Below are 10,478 nucleotides of genomic sequence, written 5' to 3' on the forward strand. Positions count from 1 at the left end.
TTTCCAGTAGTCACGTATGGATGTGAGAGTTGGACTATAAAGAGCTGAGCCCTGAAGAATTGATGCTTTTGAGCTGTGGTGTTGGAGAAGACTCTTGAGAGTCCCTTGGACTGCAAGGAGATCCAACAAGTCCATCCTAAAGGAGATCAGTCCTGAGTGTTCATTGGAAGGGCTGATGTTGAAGCTGAAACTCCAATACTCTGGCCACCTGATGCAAAGAGCTGACTCATTTGAAAAGACCCTGATGCTGAGAAAGTGTGAAGGCAGGAGGAGAAGGGGATGACAGAGGATGAGACGGTTGGATGGCATCACCGACGTGATGGACATGAGTTTGAGTAAGCTTCAGGAGATGGTGATGGACAGGGAGGCCTCCCGTGCTGCAGTCCATGGGATCACAGAGTCGGACATGACTGAGTGACTGAACTGAAGTGAACTGAGGGAAGGAAATCAGTAACTTACATTCTATCACAGAAATAAGAGGAGCCTCAGGGCACAGACTTGGATTGCTTTACATCATGGTATCTATTCCCCTCCTTGGTGGACAAACCAGCAATGAGTTAAGATTACAACCCCTTAATCATGGGCTTCCCTGATAGCTCAGTTGGTAAAGAATCTGCCTGCAAGGCAGATCGATTCCTGGGTTAGGAAGATTCCCTGGAGAAGGGAAAGGCTACCCACTCCAGTATTCTGACTTGGAGAATTTCATGGACTGTATAGTCCATGGGGTCACAAAGAGTAGGACGCAACTGAGCAACTTTCACTTAATCCTACCCAGCACTGGTCATGCTGGAGGCCTTGGGGACGCCCAACTCCAGCCTGGGGTCCCAGGAGGTCAACCTGCCTCAACCTGCCTAGGGATCTGGTCCTCGGAAGGTTGTCATGCCTCAACCTGCTCGGAGATCCGCCAGTCCAGGGGTCCTAGGAGGCCAACATGCCTCGACCTGCCCACGGATTCGATGTCCAGGAGGCTGTCATGCCTCAGCCTGCCTGGGAATCTCCATCCTGACCCAGGGACACCAGGCTCTCAGGTTACAACAGTACTGGTAGGATAAGCTTCAGAAAGACTCACCCCTAAGGAAGTCCACCCATGGAAACAGAAAGAAGGCTATTACTTATGGGACTGTGCCCAGTCTCAGTAATAACTCAGGAGTCCAATGAGAACCCCACTGACTTTCTGGAAAGTCTAAAAGAGGCCCTCCAAAAGTGTGATTTTGAAGGACAAATTCCTGTCCCAATGTGCATCAGACATCAGGATAAAGTTACAACAGTTGCAGCAGCAGGACCCTGCTGCCTCTTTAGATCAGATGGTCCAGACAACCACTGATACATTTTATAACATAGAACAGGAGAGGGAGGCCAAGGCCCAGGAAAGGGAGAAAAGGAAAGAGACAAGGCATGCCCAGATGCTGGCCACCCTCCAGGGAAGTCCTATGGCAAACCCCGAGTCCTTGAAGGACAAGGCATGAGGCAAATGCCTAATCTGTAGACAGGTGGGACATTGGGCCAGAGGGTCCAAACCATGGCAAGTCTCCTAAAATGGCTTGCTACAAATGCCATCAATTGGGACATTTGGCTGCACTCTGCCCTTGGGACCCAAGAGCCTCAAGGTCAAGTGCCAAGCCCTCCCTCCTGATGGTTCAACAGGACTGAAGCAGCCCACTCCAGCCAGCCTGCCTCTCACAGATAACCATCACGGAGCTGGAGCCAAGGGTACAACTGGATGTGGCAGGTAGGTCCCAGAATTTCTTGGCTGACACAGGGGATACCTACTCTGTCCTGAACTCCTATTCCAGAGCATTCTCCTCCCAAACCTGTACAATTTGGGGTGCTACAGGAAAAACAACTATAAAAAGATTCACCCGAGCACTTCTTTGTTACTGGGATGGACAAATATTTTCCCACAAGTTTCTGGTGGTCCCTGACTGTCCTACTCCCTTATTGGGAAGAGATCTCTCCCTGCCTTCGAAATCTTGCAGCTATTGACATACTGATAGAAGATGCTTAAAAACTCTCTTTTGGGGGCAAACTATTTTTACCAGCCACCAAGTGAAGCAACTCCTAAATGGGAGAGGCCATTTATGGATGTCTGATCAAAGAATCCTCAGATATCAAGTAGTGCTGATGGAAAATCCAGGTCTGACTATATCCCCTTGTGAGGTTCTTAACCCTGCCACTCTCCTGCCTACCATCAAGGGCTCTCTCCCCTTTCACTCTTGCCTAGAAACTTTGGACCACTGGACAAAATCCCAAGAGGGATTGTCAGAAGATCCTCTGACCAATCCTGAGGAAATCTGGTACACTGATGGAAGCAGCTTTGTCTTTGATGGAAGAAGAGCTGGATATGCAGTAGTCTCCAATTTTGAGACCACGAGGCTAAAAATTTGCCACCAGGTACTTCAGTCCAATTAGTTGAGCTCATAGCTCTGATTTGAGCTTCAGAGCTGGGAAAAGGAAAAAGAGTAGCCATTTACACTGACTCCAAGCATGCCTTTCTGGTGCTACATGCACATGCTGCTATTTGCAAAGAAAGAAGCCACTTGACCACCTGAGGGTTCCCAATCAAATATGGTGATCAAATCCTTAGGCTCGTGGGAGGTGGGAGGGGGGTTCAGGATTGGGAGCTCATGTACACCCATGGTGGATTCATGTCAATGTATGGCAAAACCAATACAGTATTGTAAAGTAAAATAAAGTTTAAAAAAACTGAAAAAAATAAAAAGATAAAAAAGGCAAAAAAAAAAAAAAAATCCTTAGGCTCTTGGAGGCAGTCCATCTGCCCAGTTTCAGTCTCCCATTGTAAAGGATACCAAAAAGGGAGCACAGAAGTAGCATGAGGGAACCACGCAGCTGATCAGGTAGCTAAGAGAGCAGCCTTACTGAACATGCTGCAGTCCATGGGGGTCACAAAGAGTCAGACATGACTGAGTGACTGAACAACACTGTGGCTGCATTTTTTATTTCAAATTCCAATTGTTCATTGTTAGTATATAAGAATGTAATTCTTTGGGGGGTTTCTCTGGTGGCTCAGATGGTAAAGAATCCACCTGCAATACAGGAGACCTGAGTTCGACCCCTGGGTCGGGACGATCCCCTGGAGGAGGGCATGCAACCCACTCCAGTATTCTTGCCTGGAGAATCAGAGTCAGACACGACTGAGTGACTAAGCACACACACAATTCTTTTTAATATGCTTTGTCTTTATTATGTTTTGATTATGTCAAAATATATAACATAAAATTTACCAGCTTAATCATTTTCAAGCGTTAAATATATTCTCATTGTTGTGCAGCCAACCTCCAAAATTTTTCATCTTGAAAAACAAGCTCTGTACACTTAAGCAATACCCTCTCAATTTACTTTCTTCCAAGTCCTTAGTAACCACCATTCTATTTGCTGTTTTTATGATTTGACTGCCTAAGTACTACATATAAGTGGAATCACACAATATTTGTCTTGTTATGATTATTTCATTTAGCATAATATCCTCTACATTAGTAACTGACTTTTGTGTATTACCTTTAGTATCCTGTGATCTTGCAATATTTGCTTAGCTCCATGAATTGTTTTGTATCATTATACTTTTTTGGTATGTCAATTCTTTGGAATTTTATTTATAGACAATTATATCTTCTACAAGTAGTTTTATTTCTTTTTTTCTAATCTTTAACCTTTTGTTTCTTTTTATTTTGTTATTGCACTAGCTAGGATTTCCAGTACAACTTTGAAGAGGCATGCTAAGAGAGGACACTCTTGCTTTCTTCAAATCTTCGGAAAGTATTCAATTTTCACCATTGTGTATGTTATCAGCTGCAAGTTTTCTGTATATTCTTCGTCAAACAAAAAAGTTTTACTCTATTCCTAATTTGCTAAGAATTTCTATCAAGAATGAGTGTTGGATTTTATCTGGTTTTCTGCATCAATTAATATGATCATATGATTTTTTTCTTCCTTAGTATGTTAATGTGATTAACTACACTGCTTGATTTTAAGATGTTGACTAAGACTTGCATATCTGGAATAAAGGGCTTCCTAGGTGGTGCTAGTGGTAAAGAACCTGCCTGCCAATGAAGCAGATGCCCGAGACCAGGTTCAGTCCCTGGGTCGGGAAGATCCCCTGGAGGAGGGCAGGGCAATCCTCTCCAGTATTCTTGCCTAGAGAATCCCATGCACAAAGGAGCTAGGTGGCCTACAATCCATAGGGTTGCAAAGAGTCAGATACTGAAGTGACATAGCATTCACACATGCACCTGGAATAAATCTAATGTGGTTGTGGTGTATAATTTACATTGTTGGATTTGATTGGCTAATGTTTTGTTCAGGATTTTTTTAATTTATGTTCATGAGAAATATTGGTCTATTATTTTCCTTTCTTGCGATGTCTTTATTTGGTTTAATATTAGGATAAAGTTGGCCTCATAGAATATGTTTGGAAGTGTTCACAGTGCTGCTATTTTCTGGAAGTGAATATGGAGAATTGTTACATATTCTTTCTTAAATGTTTTTTAGAATTCACCAATGAAACCACCTGGGCCTGGTGCCTTTTTTTTTTTTTTTTTTGAAGTTTAATAATTATTGTTCCATTTCTTTAATAGATATAGAACTGTTAAGCTTATCAATCTCCCCTCTGTGAGATTTAGCAATTTGTATCTTTCAAGAAATTGGTTCTTTTCATTAAAATCATCTAATTTGTGAGCATGGAGTTGTTCATAGTATCTACTATCTTTCCAATGTCCATAGGATCATCAGTAATGTGTGGCTCCTCCCTTCTCTCCTTGGTTAACCTGATTTATCAATGTTACTGATCTTTTCCAACAACCAGGTTTGGTTTCATTGATTTTTTCCTACTAGTTTCCCAGTTTAAAGTTTATAGCTTTTACACTAATGTTTATTATTCTTTTTGTTATGCTTGATTTAGGCTTTTGCTTGTCTGTCCCAGTTTCTTAAGGGAAAACCTTGAGTTAATGATTTTTTCTAATATATACATTATATGCTGTAAATTTCCCTCCATGCACTACTTTCACTACATCTCACAAAACTTGACAAATTGTATTTCCATTTATTTCAAAATAATATTTTTGCTTGCCCTTTAGACTTCTTAATATTGTACACTATTTAAGTGCTTTATGGAAATGATAAAAAAAAATTGGCAGACCCCTACCTTATTACTATAGCTTTTTATTTTTTTATTTTTTTTTAATTGGAGGATAGTTGTTTTACAACACTGTGTTGGTTTCTGCCATACATCAAGATGAATCAGCCACAGGTATACATATGTCGCCTCCCTCCTGAGCCCCCCACCCGTCTCCCTCCCCATCTCACCCCTCTAGGCTGTCACAGAGCACTGGGTTGATCTCCGTGTGTCACACATTGATACAGCCACTATGGAGAACAGTATGGAGATTCCTTAAAAGACTAAAAATAGAACTACCGTATGACCCAACAAACCCACTACTGGGCATATACCCTGAAAAAACCATAATTGAGAGAGAGCCATGTACCCCAATGTTTATTGCAACTTTTTAGCTAGGCCATAGAAGCATCCTAGATGTCCATTGACAGATGAATGAATACAAAAACTGTGGTACATATATACAATGAAATATTACTCAGCTATAAAGAAGAATGCATTTGAGTCAGTCCTAATGAGGTAGATGAACCTAGTGCATGACATTAAAGTTACCATCTTAATGATTTGTGTGCAGTACAGTTCTGTTAAGCATATCCACATTTCTGTGCAACCAATCGCCAAAATTATTTCATACTGCAAAACTGAAACTCTGTACCTATTCAATAATAACTCCCTTTTTTCTCCTCTCTCCACCTCCTGGAAACTACCATTCTACTTTTTTTTTATAAATCTGTCTACTCTAGGTAACTCATATAAGCAGAATCATACAGTCTTTTTGTGACTGGTTTATTTTACTAACACAGTGTTCTGAAAGTTAATCTTTGTTGAAGCATGTGTCAGAATGTCCTTTTCAAGGTAGAATAATATTCCATTGTATGTATATACCACATTTTATCTATTCATCTGTCAATGGACATTTGTGTTGGTTCTACCTCTTAGCTATTGTGAAGAGTGCTGTTTTGAAAATAGATGTGCAATTATCTCCAAGATTCTACTTTCAGTTATTTTGGCCATATATCCAGTAGTAGAGTTGCTATTGATCAGTTGCTAAGTCATGTCCAACTCTTTGCAACCCCATGGACTGTAGGACACCAGGAGTCCCTGTCTTTCACTATCCCCAAGAGTTTGCTCAAACTCATGTCCATTGAATTGGTGATGTTATCCAATCATCTCATCTTCTGTCACCCCCTTCTCCTGTCCTCCATCTTTCCCAGCATCAGGGTCTTTTCCAAGGAGTTGGCTCTTTGCATCAGGTGGTCAAAGTACTGGAGCTTCAGCTTCAGCATCAGTCCTTCCAATGAATACTCAGTGTTGATTTCCTTTACAATTGACTGTTTTGATCTCCTTGCTCAAGAGGGACTCAAGAGTCTTCTCCAGCACAATTCCAAAGTATCAATTCTTTGATGCTCAGCCTTATGGTCCAACATCCATACATGACTACTAGGAAAGTCAGTTTTGACTATATGAATGTCAGCATAGTGATGTCTTTGGTTTTTAGTACAGTGTCTATGTTTGTTATAGCTTTTCTTCCAAGGAGGAAGTGTATTTTAATTTCATGGAGTGGAGTCGAGGGGCAAGTAACTTTTATGACCCAGAAATGGTCTTTTTCACTGAATATTCCACCTAAGTTTGACATGCTATTGGATGGAGTATTTTAAAAATACCAATTAGATCTAGCTACTTCATAGTGCTATTCAAGTCAAATATATCTTTATTAATTTCCTGCTTGATTGATCTGTCACTTACTGAGAGCAGGTATTGGGCTCTCAACCATAACTGTGAATTTGCCTATTTATTTTAGTTCTATCACTTTTTATTTCACATATTTTTATACTACTTTGTGGTTTGTTTTTTTTTTTAAATATGGAATGCTTCACGAATTTGCATGTCATCCTTGTGCAGGGACCATGCTAATCTTCTCTGTATCGTTCCAATTTTAGTATATGTGCTGCCGAAGCGAGCACACCACTTTGTAATATACATGTTTAAGACTGCTGTCTTCTTGAAGTACTGACTCCACTATCATTTTGTAGGAATCCTTTTATATTCTTGATAAATTTAATTATTCTTTGTCTAAAATTAACATAACTACCCAGCTTTCATTTGATTAGTGTTAGCAACCTATATCTCTCCCTCTTTCATTACTTTTAACTTATCAGGGTCTTTATATTTGAAGGGGTTTCTTGTAAGGGCATAATTGTGTGTGTGTTTTTTAATCCAAAAAACAATTTTGTCTTTTAATTCGTACACTAAGATCAGGGCTTCCCAGGTGGCACAGTGGTAAAGAAGTCGCCTGCCAATGCAGTAGACACAAGAGATGCAGTTTTGACCCCTGGGTCAGAAAGATCCCCTGGAGAAGGAAATGCAATCCTCTCCAGTATTTTTGCCTGGAAAATTCCATGGACTGGTGGGCTACAGTCCATGGGGTTGAAAAATAATAGGACACAACTGAGCACACACACACACACACACACACACACACACACACACAAGAGCATTCACATCTAAAGTGATTATTGATATAACTGAATTAATGTCAACCATGTTTATAACTTTTTTCTATTCATTGTCAGAGGCTTCTTTATCTGCCCTCTCTGGTATAAACAGAGTATTCAAAATAATTCTATTTAATCTCCTCTCTCTTATTTCTGCTTCCTTAAGAAATTAGCTATAGAACTTACACAGTTTTAAATAATTTAACTCTATCTTCAAATAACACTATTCCACGTTATGCCTATTTCAGGAGCATGGATGACAGAGTTATCCGCTTGCTAAACCATCTGATATACTGTTACTACTTTATTATTTAAACATTTTATTTATTTATTTTTGGCTGCATCGAGTCAGCTGCAGCACATGGGATCTTTGGTGCAGCATGCAGGCTTCTCTCTACCTGTGGTTCATGGGCTCCAGGCATGTGGGTTTTGTAGTTGGCAGCACATAGGCTCTCCAGTTGAGGCACAAAGGCTCAGTAGTTGCAGCATACACAAGCTTAGTTGCCCTATGGCATGTGGGATCTTAATTCCCCAATGAAGGATCAAACCCATGTCCCTTGCATTGGAAGGCTGATTCTTAACCACGGACCACCAGGAAAGTCCCCTTATCTTATTATATTAAACAAATTAGCTTTTAGATAAATCACTACGAAAGATTTCTTTTTTGAAATATTCACTTATTTATATTTGCTGTGCTGGGTCCTGGTTGCTGCACACCAGACCTTCTAGTTGTGGCGTGCAAACTCTTAGTTGCGGCAAGTGAGTCTGAACAGGGACTGAACCCCAGACCCCTGCGTTGGGAGCACAGGTCCTAGCCACTCACCTGCCAAGGAAGTCCCAGGTTTCTTTTCATTTAATATATTTCTCCTGCAGTGTTCTTGTTTTCTTCATGTAGATCCAAGTGTCATTATCCTTCATTATGCTTTATCATTTTCTTTCTACCTCAAGAAAATGCTTTTAACATACCTGTTGGTGAATCCTCTCAGTTTTCAGTTGTCTGAAAAAGTCTTCATCTGTCCTTCACTTTTTAAAAATAATTCTGTTGATATAGAATTCTAGTGTGGTTTTTTTTTTCAATACTTTAAATATTTCACGTCACTCTTGTTTGCATGCTTTCTGATGAGAGGTCTGCTGTAATTCTTTACCTTGTTTCGCTATAGTCAAGGTAGGTTGGTATGACTTTTGTTTTCTTTTTTCCTGACTTCTTTCAAGATTTTCTCCCCTTTGATTTTCTGCAGTTTGAATATGATGCCTAAGTGTACTTACTTTTGGTATTTATTCTGCTTAACGTTCTCTAAGATTCTTGGCCTTATGACTTAAGTTCTGCCATTAACTTTGGAAAATTTTTCATCATTATCACTTCAAATACTTATTTTGTTCTGGTCTCTTTTTCTTCTCTTTCTTCTGGTATTCCAAATATACATATACTAAATGCTTTGAAATTGTCCCACAGTTCTTTGGTGTTGGGTATATTTTCCAATTCTTTTTTCCTGTTGCATTTCAATTTGGGAAGTTCCTAATGATCTTTCTTCAAGATCATATTTCCTCAACCCTGTCAAGACTACTGATGAGCCATCTTCATTTCTGTTTCATCATTTTCCCTTTTTATTCTTCTGCTATATTTTCTGTTTCATCTAGCTTTTCCTTTTTATCCTTTCTTAAGTTCCACTCTTTTTTCTGCGTGATTCATCTGTTCCTGCATGATGTCTACCTTTTGCATGAGAACCCTTAACATGTTCATAACTGTTACTTTAAATTCTCTGATAATTTCAATGTATAGGTCAGGTTTTGATGTTCACTTTACCCCTTTAGACTACATTTTTCTCTTTTTGCCTTTTGGCATGAATGTGTAATATTTTTGTAGAAATCTTAAAATGCTTTATCTAGGACTAGGAACTGAGGTAAATCTTTTAATATGAGAATTTATATTAACCTGACCAAAATCACTGCAGATGGTGACTGCAGCCATGAAATTAAAAGACGCTTACTCCTTGGAAGAAAAGTTATGACCAACCTAGAAAGCATATTCAAAAGCAGAGACATTACTTTGCCGACTAAGGTCCGTCTAGTCAAGGCTATGGTTTTTCCTGTGGTCATGTATGGATGTGAGAGTTGGACTGTGAAGAAGGCTGAGCGCTGAAGAATTGATGCTTTTGAACTGTGGTGTTGGAGAAGACTCTTGAGAGTCCCTTGGACTGAAAGGAGATCCAACCAGTCCATTCTGAAGGAGATCAGCCCTGGGATTTCTTTGGAAGGAATGATGCTAAAGCTGAAACTCCAGTACTTTGGCCACCTCATGCGAAGAGTTGACTCATTGGAAGACTCTGATGCTGGGAGGAATTGGGGGCAGGAGGAGAAGGGGATGACAGAGGATGAGATGGCTGGATGGCATCACCGACTCGATGGATGTGAGTCTGAGTGAATTCCGGGAGTTGGTGATGGACAGGGAGGCCTGGCGTGCTGCAATTCATGGGGTCACAAAGAGTTGGACATGACCGAGCGACTGAACTGAACTGAACTGAACTGACTAGAATTTGGGCTTTGGAGTTAGGTTTGTTTAATGCATTCTAAATTTATAGGTACTAGAGACTTCAAATTCCACTAGTTTCCTTGATTTTGTAACCTTTATTACTTTGAGCTTCCCTAAGTATTCCTCCTCAGAGACAGCAAGCCTTTGTGTTGTAGTTCTCTCAACTGTAATTCACGATTAGTATATTAGAACCACATTAGTGTTGTTGCAAGGTGTGAAAAAGAGAAGCATTCTATAATCTTCCAATCAAGTTTTAGTTTTTTAGTGAGCCTGTGGCCTTTACAAATATTTCTTTTAAAGCTTCAAAACCCTCCCTCCTTAGGTG

The 10,478-nt window shown here is 40.1% G+C and overlaps 1 non-coding gene across 1 annotated transcript; it reads right to left on the minus strand.

Annotated features, from left to right (window-relative positions):
• Positions 1 to 6,985: 6,985 nt before the first annotated feature.
• LOC114115136 (U6 spliceosomal RNA) lies at positions 6,986 to 7,092 on the minus strand. Its single transcript, XR_003589619.2, has one exon. It is a non-coding gene; the product is annotated as a U6 spliceosomal RNA (small nuclear RNA).
• Between the last annotated feature and the right edge of the window lie 3,386 nt (positions 7,093 to 10,478).

Source organism: Ovis aries, chromosome 5, assembly GCF_016772045.2.
Source record: "Ovis aries strain OAR_USU_Benz2616 breed Rambouillet chromosome 5, ARS-UI_Ramb_v3.0, whole genome shotgun sequence".
Taxonomy (NCBI): domain Eukaryota; kingdom Metazoa; phylum Chordata; class Mammalia; order Artiodactyla; family Bovidae; genus Ovis; species Ovis aries.